The sequence below is a fragment of the Osmia lignaria genome, chromosome 3 (assembly GCF_051020975.1).
Source record: "Osmia lignaria lignaria isolate PbOS001 chromosome 3, iyOsmLign1, whole genome shotgun sequence".
NCBI lineage: Eukaryota > Metazoa > Arthropoda > Insecta > Hymenoptera > Megachilidae > Osmia > Osmia lignaria.
The window spans coordinates 8759387-8776222 of NC_135034.1; the positions used below are offsets into that span (position 1 = coordinate 8759387).

The window sequence follows — 16836 nt, forward strand, 5'->3', positions numbered from 1 at the left end:
CACAGCCGCGAGCTAATTGAAGTATAAATAGGTAAAAACTCAATCGACCTGTTTACATAATCGCAACGTTGACAAAAAGCTGGTGGAATGCTTTGTATCGGGTAGCATTATTCGACGGACGATCACCGTGCGCGATAAACACGGGAAAATGGACTGGTTTCGACATCTAAATTGATAGAGTACCATTGTTGCAGGCGCATATTTAATTGTACATAGTATTATCGCGTAAAGGGTATCAATTATTTTCCTTTATGGATATGATCAATATTGGCTGCAGTATATTTTCCATTACGAAGGGGCGCGATTGTTACGTGACCGCGGAAAACAATCGGTTTATATATTATGAATGTGCAATACTGCAAATTCTCATAGCGTATCAGAAACAAATGCAATTATTTCTAAATTGAGACAGGTAATCAAACCTCCCCTCAATAAAGCTAATTAATCCCTTGACGCTGGGTCTATTCAGAAAATTATTATTTATTTATATATCAATGCAGAATAATAGAATTTAAAAGATTTTTAATATCTGTCTTAAAAAAAAAAAAAAAAAAAAATGCGAGGTAATAGAGATTTCGTTCTGGATTCATTTATCACGCGTTAACGTTGCATCCCATCGCGCTGAATCTTACAAATGAAATCTCGCGCGATTTCGCAGCGAGATAGAAACGGACGAGCGTAGAAACGCGCGTTCAAGGAACTCTCGTGACGCACGTGGAACTTTTGTAATCGAGGTACTCGCCATGATTTGCATTCACTTCGTTATGCACCGCCAGTCACGGTTCGCGGTACGCCATATGTAAATGTTTACAATCATCCAGCATTTTTCCCATAAAATATTACGGACGTTACACGGACTGCAGCCGCGCACCGTGCAATTAACGATCATTCCTTTAAACTGTGAGAAAGCGCGAACAGCTTGAAGACTACAGCCTTGAATTAAGAACAGAGTGATTAATGTTGTGAATTCTCTGAAAATCGATGATCTATAAAAATTCGAAAAATCGCACGAGTGATGCCCTTAGGCGTTACGAGAGGTTGATTAACGAAGCAACGAGAGTGACGCTTGTCGAGGGATTACCGCGGACCTGGAGGAAAAGCCGACGACAGGCGCGGGCGTTTCGAAACTGGGCGATTTTCCATTGGCTCGAGGTTGCTCGAAGCAGGATTAACGGCTGCTACGTGGGAAAGTCCTCTGATAATTCTTCGCCGAAAGGTTTCCGCGCGCGGAACGGCTGCCGGCGGCATTTATCGCGCGACCGTTTCGCCCGGAAATAATTAAATTTCCAAAACTAATTACACCGCGTTGCAATTATAACTCCGACGACATTCATCCGTGAACACCGGCCGACCTCCCTGTTCCGTCGTCCGTGGTCGGTTTAACATCGTGGGGTTGACGAAATCGTTTCCATGCGACACTGCCACCCTTCTTTTCAAATACACAACTTTACGCGTCGAGTTAAGTTCTTCTCCAGTTTATTGTTTATCCCGTTGCGTTATAGTTCGTTTTCCCCTTTCCGACGAATTAGAAGTCGAGAAGGGCGGAGAGAGTAACAAAAGTGAAAGCGAAAGCAAGGAAATTGACACGGAGAAGAGGGGTTGAAATCGCGCGGGCTCTTTGCCATGGTAATAGAGTTTCTCCGCGAGCGGAATACCCTTTTGAATTCTCTTCTTTCTTCCCGTGAAACTTGTACCCGTGGATTAGTAACGAGAAACAAGGAGGATCGATTGAATCGCTTCATTTGCGTCCTCAGTTCGGTGTCACCGAAACTTTTCGTACAGTTTGATTGACCCTAAATGCGATTGGTTAAACCCTTGCGTCAGAGCGAATTGATGAACTGTTTCACAAAAGAAAGTTCACCTTTTACGAGCAAGTCTAGACATAGACTGTAATACCAAAGAAAGAAGAAATTGTCGTAAAAATTGTTACGCGGAGAAAAGTTCGAAGGACAAGAAGCTGAGATGTTTGAATTGGACTGATTTACGATGGGGTACAGTCTGTCGAAGCCTATCGATCATCTTTTTAAGAGCAACCTTGTCTTTCACATTTTACCTTGATATAAACACTGACGTAACAATATTTTCAACATTATCCTCCTCGATCGTTGAAAGTTCGCAGGAACAATTTCGGGTGGACGGTTAACGAGAACGATAAAACTTCGGGATCGTTGCAATCGAGCGCAGCTAGTCACGTCTGTTCCAATGTTTTTCATTATCGGGCGGCAACTAATTTCGTGCCGCTCGTTGAAATTGACCCCCGGAGAGAGAGAGAGAGAGAGGGAGGGAGGAGGGAAGGCCGGGAACACAGGGAGTAACGAGTACCGCAAGAGAAAAGAGGAGTGGAAAACGGTCGACGCGAGGGGGTTAATTTAAGTCACGAAGACTCGAAGGAAGATAGCCACGGTTGTGTTACGACGCCACGAGGGCGAGTGTCAAGGGTTGAAACGTCAGCTAGTTAAGGGTCCCGATTTGCATGGGGTCGGAATTAGATTGCGCCGCCTTGACCCGTCGTTTATCCTTTTCTCCGTTAGCGCGCGCGTCTAATTGCCAGGGGTGCGATACGCACCCCTTCGGGCTACGAGTAAATATGTGTCTCTTAATGTTCAAAATGAAACAAAGTGTACTAAATAAAACAGGAAAGAAATTTGTCTTCCTTTATTGCCGTTCAACGAATTCATCCCAGTCTAAACCACACCTCCGTAATCTTCATAATTCACCGCCGCGAAGACGGAGAATTAATCAACAGGCGGAAGAAGATGCAGCTACCGTAAGAAACGCGTGCTGTTCAATCGGTTAATTTAATTCCCGGGTCAATTTAGCTGCGAAACCAATCGCAGAGCGAGTGTCTTCCCTCGAACGGAAGAAACTCGTTAGAATATCTAGCACGGTTCAGCGGACAGTAACATCAGAGATTAATGCCGGCGCATTAACATCGGTGATTAAGTTAAATACCTTGGAATATCACCGCGACGAGTCATAATTAAATCATACCAGATTTATTACACCGTACCGATTTAGACGGGATTAGAGTTCGAATTGAACGCGAGCGGGCGCTTCGTTCTAGCGGTCTCTAGGAAGGGTTGCTGCACAAAGATGAATTATGAAAGTTAGCGACACGCCCGAGGGACGCCCGATCGGTCAGTTGAAATATTAAGCTGGAAAAGAACGACACACCCGGGGATCCCGATTCAACCGGGCAACTTCGCTCCCAGAACGCCGACAATGCTAATCCCCTCCAACCCTTTTTGGAAAAAGTTGAACAGTTTAGCGAGCTGAAACGTTACGGCTTAACTCGTCGGATGGTTAGCTTGTTAATGAAACGAGAGACTAAAGCGTTTACGAATCCAAATGCGTACCTCTTTAATCCGTTCGATCAATATTAAGGACACCTGACGTTTCATTCTACATTACTTAAGATTTATTTAATTTCTAAGATTCAATCGTCGGAACTAAATTAAAATTCGGCCTCTTTCCATGGTCCGTCGTCCGAGAGTTGAGATTTATTTCATTTCTACATCGTTGTGACTTAATAATTCGGTCAAATAAATGGAACAGCCGTAATTTAACGAGCACGTACGGCTGTCGAAACATCGTTAAAATCATTGTTGAAATTGAAAAATAATATTGACAGAAGAGTAACGCAATATTAACAAAAAGCTAACCGCGTTGAGGAAATTCGAGTCAGCTGGGGTATCGAGCGGTCGTGAGAGGGAAGAAAATCAAATTGGACGCGGAACAAAAATACTCGGTCGTCTTGGCGCAAATTACAAGCGCAAGCAAACGGATAAATTCGACCGGATTAATAAAAGTCGCCCGCTTTTCCCAGGAAATTACGATCGGCGTTTTTACGAGTTATCGGCCGTCCCGTTCCCAGTACGACCGTGTCCGCGATTTTACGGCCGCGATCCGCGTTATTTCGAGAACCGCCAGGCTACGGCTCGCTCGCGTACACCTTTACATCCATAATTCCGGCCTGGAATTAATTGGTGCCACGTAGCGAGCGTCGAAAATCATTTTTCCGAAGAGAAGCTACGACGCGTCGACGCTTCGTGTAAACGATTAACGCGAATAAATAAACGGGTCGGGACAAAAAGAAAAGCGTTGGCGCGGCCGAAAAAATTTATGGAACGAAACGCGGAGGATTAATGAATTTAGGAAACGCGGAGACTCGAGGGGAAAAAAAAAGAATTCGAAAACGGAAACGCGAGGAAGAACGAAGAGGTGTAGAGGAGGCTCGTTATCCGCGGAAACTCGACACCGACCACGATATCCGCTACAATATTAATAATCATCGTGGACTCGCGTTAAAATTCGTTCGAAACGTCGCGTCGACCTGTTCGTACCTGGTCGTATTTACTAACGGGGTCAGCGCCGTTGTTGGACAAACAGCGCGTCGTGTAAAGCAATTTAATCAAGCCCGCGATAAAACTGATGCGACGAATATTAGATTCGAAAATGAATTGCTAGTATAAATCCCGCGTGAAATACGAATACGCGAAAACTTATGGACTGCGAAATACGAGAAAAAAAGCGAGAGTGCTGCTAGTATAATAGCCCTATCGAAACTGTACGGGATATTTACAGCGCGCTTCAACGACACGGTGGTTTGAAAAAAAAAGATAAATAAATAAAAACCGAAACATTCGGTGTGCGTGGGTGTGTACATACTCGATCGACACGATTGGACAACGTTTCGCGGTCCTGTTCCTCCATTCGCGTGTACAGGAAATTAAAAGGGTTGGGTTGTGCAGAAGCTTCCAGGGGATACTTTTTATTTTTCAAAATGGATAGCTATAGAATATTCTCGAGAAACAGAACTGTACAAAATCCCATAAAATTGCAAATGTTGATCGTTTTATAAGCAACGAGCCCTTTTCATCTCATCATCTCTCACAAGCGAACGATCGTTGTTACGTTGCACCAAGAATGCATTAAGGAGTGCATACGAATCGCGCGACTCCATCCACAAAGCAAAAGAACCGCGGCTTACATCGTTCCTGCATTTGCCCTCTCCGATTTCTTCTAATTTACAATCTACGCGTATTTCTGTTGCCGTGCTTCCATTGGAGCACTAAGTAAATAAAGAAAACCGTAATCAAAAGGTGTTTAAGTGCAATTTCAACGATATTAAACCCTCGACAATCCTTTAAAGGAGAAATCTATGAAGCTCGAAAGCTTTCTCGTGGCCCATAAAAGTAATCGATTGAACGGAGGAGCGCAAAGTGGTGCATATTCGGAAGCTCTTCAGCAGATTCTTCACTGGGAACACCGAGCTCTTGCAGCGTTCTAATGAAACGCTCGGTATGAATCAGCGTACCGGGTGTATAAATATACGTGGACTAACCCCTTCGCGTGGTTTCCATGGAACGGGACCGCCCAATGCGAATTCGCGACACGAACGTTCCATCCGGCGACTACAATTTATCCAGCGCTTTATTTACAAAAACCGCGGAATAAACGTCAGCCAAATATAAACGCAACATAGTACTCTTTCTACGTCGACAAAAATGATCGCTCAAAGTCACTTGCATCCGAGCAATAAAAGATGGATAATGAAAGCTCTACCAATTTACAGGGACGTGATTCGTATCAAGAGTAGAAGGAGAGGATCCTTTCTAATCGCGACTAACGACTGGAAAATCCTCAAAGTAGAACCAACAGTCACAGGATTAAACGACCGTCCAGATTTCGTGTTCGATCCCCAGGTAATCCGGAGAGTAGTTTCAACCAATAAATTTCGACTTTCTCATTGTTCCGACGGCATAAACGAACAGAAACGATATGCAAACGAGCGATCCGACCACGCGAAATCTTCCTCGGGGTCCTAAACTCGACTCCCGACCGCGTCCGAATTGCAGCCTCGTTTCAATTGCTTCCGATTAGCCCCGAAACTGGCGGCAACTTTTCCCCGAACAGATTCGTCTGGCTGTAATCGACGCGAAGTCCTCGAGAAGCAATCAGCCGAGCAGCCGAACGTAGCGAAATTCTGTTATATTTAGACGGTAACGAGCGTGGGCCAATCGAACGGGTTGGAAGAGTAGAAATCGAGCGAACGATGATGGAGAGACACAAACGTGTAACCACTCGAGGATCACCACTTATGGCCGCATCCGCGACGCCAACGCGACTCCACGCGGCCCACCTTGTGTCTGAGTCTCGAGTGTTGTCGAAATTGCTGCCGGATGACGTCGTCGAAGGAGTTCTAGCAGAAGTTCGACAACCACTACCCCGAAATCGTCGCTTCACCAGACCCTTCAACCTTGCGTCTACTGTTTAACTATTTCGGTACGGTGTCTATCGAATATTCGCGACACCCACGCGTTCATTGATAATTAAACGACGATAAGATTAAGCGACGAAAGGGTTAATCGTCCAGCTGAGCGATTACCCGAAGAATCAACGACTTCTTCCTGAAACGGAGATGCGGTATTCCGAGCCAACCGGTTAATTAATTTTCCGCTCGTCGTTCTCGGCAACTTGGAAGCTTCCTCTTCCCCCCCCCCCCCCGCCCGAAACTACAACGTCGTCGACCCCCTTTTTGCGCCGGGATAATTAACGAACGAAGCCAGGCCTGGTTCTCGCTCTCGTTGTTGGCAAAGAGAAACAACGTCGCCTCTCGTGGGACGTCAATTAGCGGGTTCTTCGCCGGTTTTTCGTCTTTTCCTTTTTTTTACCCTCCCGTCCTTTTTTCTATCTTCTCCTCGTCCAAGGGAATTTATACCAAGGGCCCCGCCGCGTGTCTCCGGGATTGCACCGACGACGTGCGCCACGTTGAATAATGGACGAGGATATGACGGTACCAAAAATACGAGAAGCCAACGCGACGAGTGGAAAGCGTCGCGGCTAGAAGAAACATCGTGTATCGCTGTTTTCATCGCGAGGGAACATCGTTTCCGGTTGCCTCTGCTTCGAAGAAGCTTTCCGTCGTCGAGCCACCGTTGCCACCGTCCTCCATCATCCAGTGGAAACAAAGAAGCTTCCAAAGAGAACTGATATTCCCCGGAAATAATTGCCTCGTAAATCACCGAAAATCTTCGCGAATTAGCCAACGGGCTGGTTTTATCCCAGACATAAAGGGTACATCGACCTCGATGTAAATTAAGAACAGCTATCGGGTCGTAGAACGAAAATAAACGTGAAAATCGTTGGATGGAATTAAGCCGACTGGTTTTTCTTTTCCTTCCACGAATGTTGCAACAAGTGATCGAGAAGGTAAACGCGTACGGAGGAAACGAGCTGTTCCGGTTCGAATATGAGAGAAACAAGGGTTGAAGGAAGGGACGGTAAAAGCTCGGGAGACAAAAGGTTGTCGGTGAAAATATGTATCGCGGGGGAACGCACGATTGCACAACGGCTTACGATTGCACGAGGCTGGCTTCGAAGATTGTCGTTCTGGCATGGAGCCAAAAAACGGGCCAAAGTTCGAATTTTCGTTGGGTCGCGATATAATAACGGCCGTTCCACCTTAGGCATTCTCGGCAGGCTTTACCGGAAAAGGAAGAGAGATACGAGCGAGTGGCTTAGGCCGGGATAGTCCGTAGGCGCTTTTGCGAAGCCATATTCCGATCGGCAAGCGTGTGTGAGCGCACACGCGTGCGAATCGCAGCCGGTCGATCGCAGCGAGTCGAGGGTCCTCGAGGGTTAAGCCGCTTTCCAATGTTGCTCGAGCACGCGGTACACAGCGGGGCTATTAAACCGACGGACCTCGTGAAAAATTCTCCCCCCTCTGCTGTCCCCACGCTTCTGACTTGGCTCGTTAAAATCGCGCAACGGAACGGGAAAAGGGAAACAGAAATGTCCTCTCGCCAGTATTTATGAAACCGTGTTTGCTCGCCTTTGTATCAACTATCGTTGCTTTCCTTCGTTTTCCCGTTGAAACAGTTTGAAAATTCGTCTGCACTCGGAAGAAGTATATCGAGAAAAAGTAGCTGACCGTGATACGTCAAAGAGATAGCCAGGATAAAAATCCGTAACACACTTTGCATTTGCATTTGCGTCATTGCTTCTGCAGACCAGAATACCAAAGTAAAATACTTCCAAACGAGAACCTTTGAAAAATTTCAACACAGTCTTTGAATTCGAAAACGCAAACATGTTTTCTCGTCGTTTGCTAAAAACAGCAATAAAATCGGCCAGGTTTGATGAATTATTTTCCAATCCTTTTGAAAAATAAAATGGCAATTTGAAACTACTCGAACGATCAAGATGATCCTATACAGCGATCGGTCGTCGAGGAATTCGCAGAGTCGACAACTGAAAGTGTGCGCTGTAGTGTCAGCAAAGTCCTAAGCAAACAGCGTCACTTTTCAGCGGCTCGTTGGCAGAAAAGTTGGCTCGGTGGTCTCTAATAATCGCGACCGTTTCGCCCGAGAAGACGATGTTCAACGTCGTTTCGATTCGACAGTGCCAACGTTGGCTCGCTGCGAATTCGAGTCGCGTTTGCCCGGTGGACACGATTCGAATGCAAACCGAATTCAACGTGCTCTCCGTCTCTGGTTGTGTCAGGTAGGAAGAGGGACGAGGACGAGGGGAGCCGGACACTCCCGATGGAGCATTTCGTCGAATCCCGTGTATATTTGTCCGCAGAACCGTCCCGTCAGACTCTCCCTCGGGAACTCGCGCGATTACGCAATTTCCGCTTTGGTTTGATTCAATTTCGGAAATCGTTCGATTTCCTACCAGATGTTCCAGACCCCTGGTACCGCGTTTTTTCCAACGTCGAATATATATGTACATATATATATATTTTTTTTTTACTTTCCATGAAATAATTAGGGTACGTAGTTCCGAGGGAATTGGATTTTCCTGATGAAGCAAAGTCGTGATCAAGGATCAGAATTGATTTTATAAATCGGACGAATCGTGTATTGAACGTAGCGCGTTTGTAGGTTCTGCATATTTCCGATCGGAAGTCGAAGGGCGACGTTAATGACAGGAATCATCGATGCTCGTTCGAGTATCGATTATCTGTCGGTCGAACGTGTCCCGTGCGCGGCCGGTGTGCATCGCGGTGCGTGCATTTACGCGTGCCAAAGGATGCGACCGACATGCGGATGCGCCTTGACACACGCGACGCGACGCCCGAAACTCCGTTACATCGTGGCGCGAGCCAATTGTGTTCGGCCAACAGCCTGTTCGTTTCACGTTCTGATGGACGTGAGGGCATCCGAAATCATCCCGTGTTCCCTCCATTATCCCTTGTTAACGCCGAAAATCTCCCTCTTGATGGATTAAAAACTTTCGACCACCAGAGAAATTAATTGTTACATTTCGCGAAATTATAACAGTTTATAATGGAACAAAATTTCTACTCTGAAACACCGTTGTATACGATTCGCTCAGCTCGATCAGCAGAAGCTCAAGTTTAATATTTAGAACATCGTATTGTGGTAAAATGAAAATTCACGGAAAATACGAGGATCGGGGAAATTCGAGGATCACGGATTGACCTGAGAGTAGAGCAGAAATACTCGCCGCTCCTGATGGACGCGAGAGCGGCCTGAATGCACGGCTAATTGGTCGCTATAATTAACACGACTGACGTTGAATGGCGCGGTGCATCGATCGTGCGACACGCGATCCTCGCTGATTTGTTTTATTTCGCGTAACATGCGCGACGGCAGGCTGACAACGCGGCCGTGAACGTTCGAATTTCCTGAACCATGTCATTCGTCAAAATTCGAACGAATTTCAACCTGACGTTCAACAGGAAGCATTGAAAAAAGTAGACAATTTAAAATACAATGCATCGATATCCCTTTTCAACGCACGATTAAATTAAGCACGAAATTATAATCCTTTTCGTTATGGTAATTAACGTGTTAATTAAACGTTGCTAAGTTTATTTAATTCAATCGTGAAAAATCAATAGCAGAATTCCGAATAAGATCCACCGTGTAATAATAAGAGAAAGATAGCTCGTTTTCACAGAGCCAGTGAAAAAGGAGTCTCTCGTCCTGTGCATCGGATGAAAACTCGGGTATATTTTTATTCCAGCCCGATCGATTTCGCATCTCGCTTTTTGCACAACTGTTTCGGTATGCAGCGTTTGGTTTTGCACGCTTTACAGCCAGCCACGGGGCCGTATATGGTGCACGTCACAGAGAATATAGGCTCTTTTGGCGCATTTTTTACCTACACGATAGAGGGTGTTCGATAAACGATGCTTCCCCTGTTGGTCGTCTATTCCACCCCAAACATCCCACAACCCGGAGCAGTCTTTTGCAGAAACCTAACTAATTTATCTAACTTTGAAAAAGAGAATTCTTTAACTGAAACGAGATGGTAGATTTAAAAAACCTACGAAGAAGAGGTATTTTTCGAGCACCCTGTGTGCACACCTCGCGCAACACGCAGCCGCGTACAACCGCGTCGTTTCTTTGGCATTGTTCGGTTTTGGCAACGGCTGAAAAGCCGTTTCCGACCCACGCACAATGCGCGTGCAGGCATTGCAAGCGGTCTGTGCCACGCGGCTCGTCCACGTGTTTACACAGGGTATACGGAAAATCGAAAACACGTTTCCGCGCGACTCACCCTCGGTACCGAACCTCCACCCGGTGTATTATCGCGGCTAAATTGTCAGTCACGCTCCCTCGTTCCCGAATTACCGACCAAATATCTCGTGAAGACGTTCCTGGCAATGCGATTACCTCTTTCCCGCTCTTTACTCTCCTCTCTGTTACGCCTTTCTTCTCACGGCCCGATCGAATCGAGACGGTCGAGATAGGAAGCTTCGACTAATCCACCACGAAATTGCATCGTAACGATTATCTTTTACGGTATACGCCACTATGCTAGCAGTCGCAGCTTCTCCCACGAACGCGGAGACAGCGCGAGGAAATTTTAATTTTCTTCTCTTCATCGGCGGAAATTAATTTACCAACGGGAATTGAGCCATTTTCTCGAGCGTGTTCCGAGTTCGAACAGCCGAGCCCTCCGCAGAGGATTTTTCTCGAGTAACGAGGAAAAAGAGAGTTAAAAGGGAAACGGGAGTACGCGCAAACCGAAGAAAATAAGCGATCGTATTACCGGGAAAAGAGACGTCGCTCGTAGAGGATCTCTTCAGGGATCTCTTTCCCTCCAGTCGCACGATGTTAACGCGTCGCGTCAGAATCGCCGTGTCGTTTCTTTCGAGGTTTTACCGCGAAAAGCAATCCTCCTGCCATTCGTAGCACGAGTTTCAAAACTCTTTTACGAGTTCCCGGTAAAGGAGGGAAATTCGCGCGAGTAACCGACCTCTTTGTGTCACCTCTGACCAAGCGTTTCCTCGCTAACCAATATACCGCTCCCGGGGCCGCGGCGAATCCTCTCTGGAATTAATCGAAATTTTCCGTCAGCCCAGTTATTCGAAATATTTTCTGAAGCTTTGCGCCAGCCAGACCGTCGGACGCTTTTGCGAATCGTTTATTAATCCCGCCGCGAAATTACAGCCTTGCGAATGTCGCTCCCGTCCGTGTGCGTCTATGTACTAGCGAGTATTTAATTATGACAGCGATCGGAATTAGCGTCGCGTGCAAGGAGAGTGGATCATTAATTACGCCGTGATGATCGTTCGTCACTTTGTCGTTCCACTAGACACCCCCGTCGTTCGGCACCGATATTAATTCGGAACTTTGCTCATTAACTGGCGCACGATCGAGAGATTGAACGGGGCTGTTTGTATATACGCAAAAAATAAAAATGAAGAACCTAATTTGTATTATTGATTCATCCCATCCCCTTAAGAGAATCTTTTCAGGACACTTTATCGAAATGCAATCGGAAAATGATCGAAAGGGATAACGCAAAATCGGGTTTTAGGCGAGAAACGATAACGTTAACAAAATGGTCGGTACATGATCGCAAAACGATTTCGAACCGCAAGCTACAAATAGGCAGGACAGATCTTTATCGGTGCGTTCGGTAGAGCAAGAGGTAGATTGAATTTTGAGGGGTTCGCGGCGCGCTGGGGTTATTCCGGGGCACACGTATAGCCTCCCAATTATTCGAGCAAACATGCGGGTATGCATACCTGCTGCCCTGAACCCCAGGTGAGTAATCAAGGTGAGAGCCGCGCCATGTACACAGGAGAGGATCGTGGTCGAATTCGTGCGACCGTGGATGCGCCAGACCTCCCTGGAATTGCTACGTTTCTCGATCGGCCAGCCTATTATTTCGAGCACGATAATCCGTTAAAAATGCATCCATACCGGTGATGATTCTGGGTTATACCGGGATTCTCATCATCCCCCGCTTTCGTACATTTTATGGAAAAAGTTTCACGGTTTTATTCCGATTGCCTTTTCGTTTTTTTATCAAATATTAAGTTACAATTATTCTGATTTTTGCCATTTATGAAGAAGAAAAAATGTGCAAGCTACCGAATGCACTTTTGCAACTGATGCACCATTTACGGCCGAGATGCACCTGCAGAAACCGATAGTGCATTACCAACTAGCTTTAATCTTCGTTGCAACATCCTCAAAGTTGCATCCATACCAATTATCCTACGCTGATTACAGGAATCGATAAAGCTTCAAACTTGCTAAGAAAGCGCGTTCTAACACGATAAACCATATCCTGAACAAGACTAGGGCTATTTTACGCGAAGAAAGTAGCAAAAGCGTGCAATCGTTTCGTGTGAACGCCTTCGGGATACATTCGCGGAAATCAACCGTGTAATTTTCTCCGCGTTTCCCCCTACGAACCTATCCATTTCCCTGACCATTTCCTAACGTCCGAATGCTTCTCCATAATGGTTACAGTAATCGGTGAACTTTCAGATAAACGAATCTGCAGATTGCAAAACGGTGATCTATAATTTCCGGGTTGTATACTAATTTCAGATTACCTTGTATATTTTCATCGGATTTGCTTGTTTACCGTTAATATAGTAAATTAGCGGAGAAGAGGAAGGAAGGGCGAAGGTAGGCGAAACGATTCGCTCAAGGGGCAATTATTAAATCGTTTCGTGCAAGCACGAATGCAGGTTTGCGCACACCTGTGCACACAGAAAAGTAGCGGGAAAGAAGCGAAATAATTTTATTTCTGGTTCGAAGAGGGCTGGCAGGCAGCAGGCCGCTCGGTAGCAGGGAGATCGAGAGCGGGTGAGCATCCAATTGGAAGGCGTGGAAGGAGGGGTAAATAAACCCCTGTAGGCGCGAGGGGTTAGCTCGCGGAGCGTACGGCCGATGAAAATTGCATTTCATCTCGATACACACGAGAAGTCGCCATTATCGAGTGGCGAGGATTTAATAAAAAATTCGAGTCAGGGCCAGCGAGGATGCTGGGAGGACGAGTGAGCGAGTCAAGCCGAGGAGAGGATGAAGCGAACGCGGAAAGGTAAAGGGGTGAAGCGAGAGTAGATTCGAGAGGAAGCGAGGGAGGACAGGTTTCCTTCGCGAGTGGAATATCGAATAAACTCCTTGGCTCTCGCGTTCGCTCCTCCAGCGATGATAAACGCACCCTTCGAGTACCACGAAATCCTTCGGGGGGTGAAACTACTTTCTCCACCGATTTTCGGGATTCAAGCGAATGTACACGATGAACCGAGCTGCATCGTTTTGTCAGATTTTCGCTCGTTTTAAACGAATATAGTAATGCATAAATTTTAAATTCATTATCTTGAAGAGATACTTCACTGTTGCTAAAGTTAACTTGTTCTCTCGGTTAATTAATTAGACTACCAAAGTAAGAGTAACGAATTTAAAAAATCCAATATTACTGCCTCGCGATACACGATCAGAGTTCTGTGGTTCAATTTCTAATAATAAGTTAGAAAACATGGAGCAGCGGTGATCTCCGAATAAACAGAAATGAAGTATCGTTAGAAAGGTGGGATATGGCTGAAGCCTAGCTACGTTCCAATTATCCGTCGAGGCCCTCGAAAGTTCCCTTGTAAGTCCTTGTAAATTCGCCTGCCAGATTGTATACCGATTAGTTTGCTCGTGGACCGAGGTAGCGCGTAATTGCAGGCCCGCAGCGAGGGCGGAGAGGAAAATTAACGTGGCAGCTGGACGAGCGGCGAACGTGTTCGACAGCTGCCAAATCAGTGCCCGTGTCTACGCTCGCGTTTCTCTGCTTCCAGTCTTGCGGCCCTTTTTGTTCCAGTCGAAAGTCTGCGGACCATCTGCTTGCCGAAGGTGTTCGACATGTGTTGGACCACTAGCATCGCGCTTTTCGCCAGGACACACGCCCTTGACCCTCAATTCCGATCCTTTCAGCACTTTTTCCCCGGAAATATCGCGCGATTATTGAAACTCGACGCGATATCGAAGCTAGATTTTTATTTCCACCTGGACAACCGACTATTCTTTTCATTCGCAGCCGCGATTTTTCATTTTTTTCTATTCGAAAAATTGCTGAATCGCCGTGTTAACGAGCTGCAATTTCTCCAAGCGGAACAAGAGCCGAAATCTTAAACTTGCTGCGAAAAATATAAAAGGTTTCGAGGTAAGATCCACGGAAGGTTGCGACGAGGTCGAGAGGTAGAAGAAGGTCGACGAGTTCAGGTAGTCGGCTGCCGTAAGAGGAGAAAAGAGAGAAATTTTAGCGAAGGACGAGGGATTGTGTGTTGGTTCATTGGGACGAGCCAGCGAGCAAGCAGGGCTCGCGAAAACGTCGCGGTGGCTCGTTGAGCTCGTTAAAAGAACGGAAAAGAAAAACAATGGCGAGGAAAACGACGAGGCCGACAGGCAGACCACCAACACCGCCACGGATCCTCTTAAATGAAGACACTTGAACTTCCGCCTCCCGCGGTCGCTTCACTTCGCACCGTAATCACTTTAATGCGACTGCTTATTATTTTAATGCCTCCACGACCATCCCATCGCGCACTGGGCCAGAATCCCATGAAAATATGACAACGGTCGAAATTGAAGAATTATACAATTATGAATTATTAAAGAAAAGTCGGAAAATGTAATCATGTATCAAATTTTTCTAATAAATGCGTTAAAGAAAAATTCTCTATTTAATTAAACCTTTCTTTTCACCTTCATCCATGGTGCGCTGCCACCAATCTTGATCAAAGAACGATATTAATTTTTCTGCGTGACGAACCGGTATTAATATCAACAAGGATGTTTGATATAAAAAGCAGAATCTTTGCGGCAAATGGGTGGCAAGAAACGCGATAGGATGCAATTATTTCGCGATTCTTGATAGCCGAGTCTCGAACGTGTTTTGAAACATCCAGGTGACGTGTTCAATTTCCTCTGGACACGAGGAGGAGAGAAAGGAGCAAAGAAGCACGCGAGTGGAACGTTTTATTTGGCAGGTTCGAGCGGAAATTTCGTGGATGATGGGAATCAATTAGAAGCCGGATGGAGCACCTTTCGAGATTCTTTCGGAATGGAGGACCCTCGATCGGCGAACGACTCGATATTAATTTTCGAGAGAGCCGACAAATGCCAATGAACCGGGCCCTGGTAAAAAACTGGAACGACCTTTCTGTTTCGATCTTCCTTTTTCGATCACCATACCAGGCAAAGTAGACCACCGGTCTCTCCCCTTGCTCCATCATTGATAATAAACTCAAAACGTTAATGAATTCTTTTTAAATCAATTTCGCCTGACATTTGTCCATGGAATTTTTCGATGGACATTGGATATACCTTTTCAATCTATATTTTAATAGAATGTTTTATTTTTCGAATTGATTTTAATTCGGAATTTAGTCAAATGAATAGTAAAGAAACGTCATCAATATCAGTTTAGCCTATGTGTTGTGATAAGCAGAACAAAATATTAACCAGAACGATATAACTAGAAAAAAAAGCCCATTGGTGATTACTGTCTTATCATTCTAAGGCTGGTATCAGTATACGTGACTTCGACTTAGCCTTTTCAAGTCCTCGTTGTTCAACCCATTTCTGTCTACGTGTCACGTTGTAATCATAATTTGAGAATTATTTTTGCAGCATACATATGATTAGAAAAACCCTGTTACTAACCAGTCTTATCAGTTGAACGATTAGTGTCACGTAACTCTTCGCGCAATCATTCTGAACCACATTTCTATCTGCCGTAACAACTGCTAATTTGCACACTGTTAACTTTTCAACGTGCAATAAAAAGTCCTCGATCTCTAGCGTGTCAAACGATAGGGAGTTGATTCGCTAGAACGGTCGGAGGAAATGTAACGGTTCGTACAAGAAGAGTAGGTTATTTTTCAAAGTATCCTTCGAGCGTGCTGTAAAAGAGCACCGGCTGAATGCTCGTTACTCGATATACCCAATGCACGGGATTAATCCAACAAACCAGCGGGTTAGTGGACTAGAACGATGTGTGCGAGGAGCGTGGCAACGAACGAGCCGATGTCAAAGCGAATATTCAGTCCCTGTCCATTTGATTTTTCGCCGATTTTAATCCCCGCTAGAGCGTGTAACCATCCGTAGGTTTTATTCATGCGACGGTCGTATTAAAAAAAGAAATATATGTATACGCGTGTACCCTGCGTACATCCGTATGACGTTAAATCGCGTCAAAGGATACTGCCACGAGGCTCGCATTATCGATTCCGCGGCTTTTAATCCGCAGCGGGAGGGAACGCGCGTATCCTCGGCCCGTACGCCCGGCAGCCGATGTTCACGCTCCAATTTCGAGCTTTAATAACCGATAACTGGCACGAAACGGCCGCCGCTGATGCGCATCGAGATGCAACCGTGCCGGTGACGCAATCGCCTCTATTTTCTTTGATTTATTGGACGTAGGAGAGCGTGTCGTGACCCTGTTAGCAAGTGATGACCCACTCGTCGAGTTCGGGAAAAGAAACGATATTGCCTTTCGACGATTTCGAAGTAGGAAGACAATTTTTTCCACGAAACGTTCATTCGAGAATAATGCCCATCTGTTTAC

General features: G+C 45.8%; 1 protein-coding gene across 1 annotated transcript in view; it reads right to left on the bottom strand.

Annotated features, from left to right (window-relative positions):
• Positions 1–16836, bottom strand: part of mthl1 (adhesion G-protein coupled receptor methuselah-like 1) — a 107080-nt gene that overhangs the window by 68490 nt on the left and 21754 nt on the right. The window lies entirely within an intron of this gene.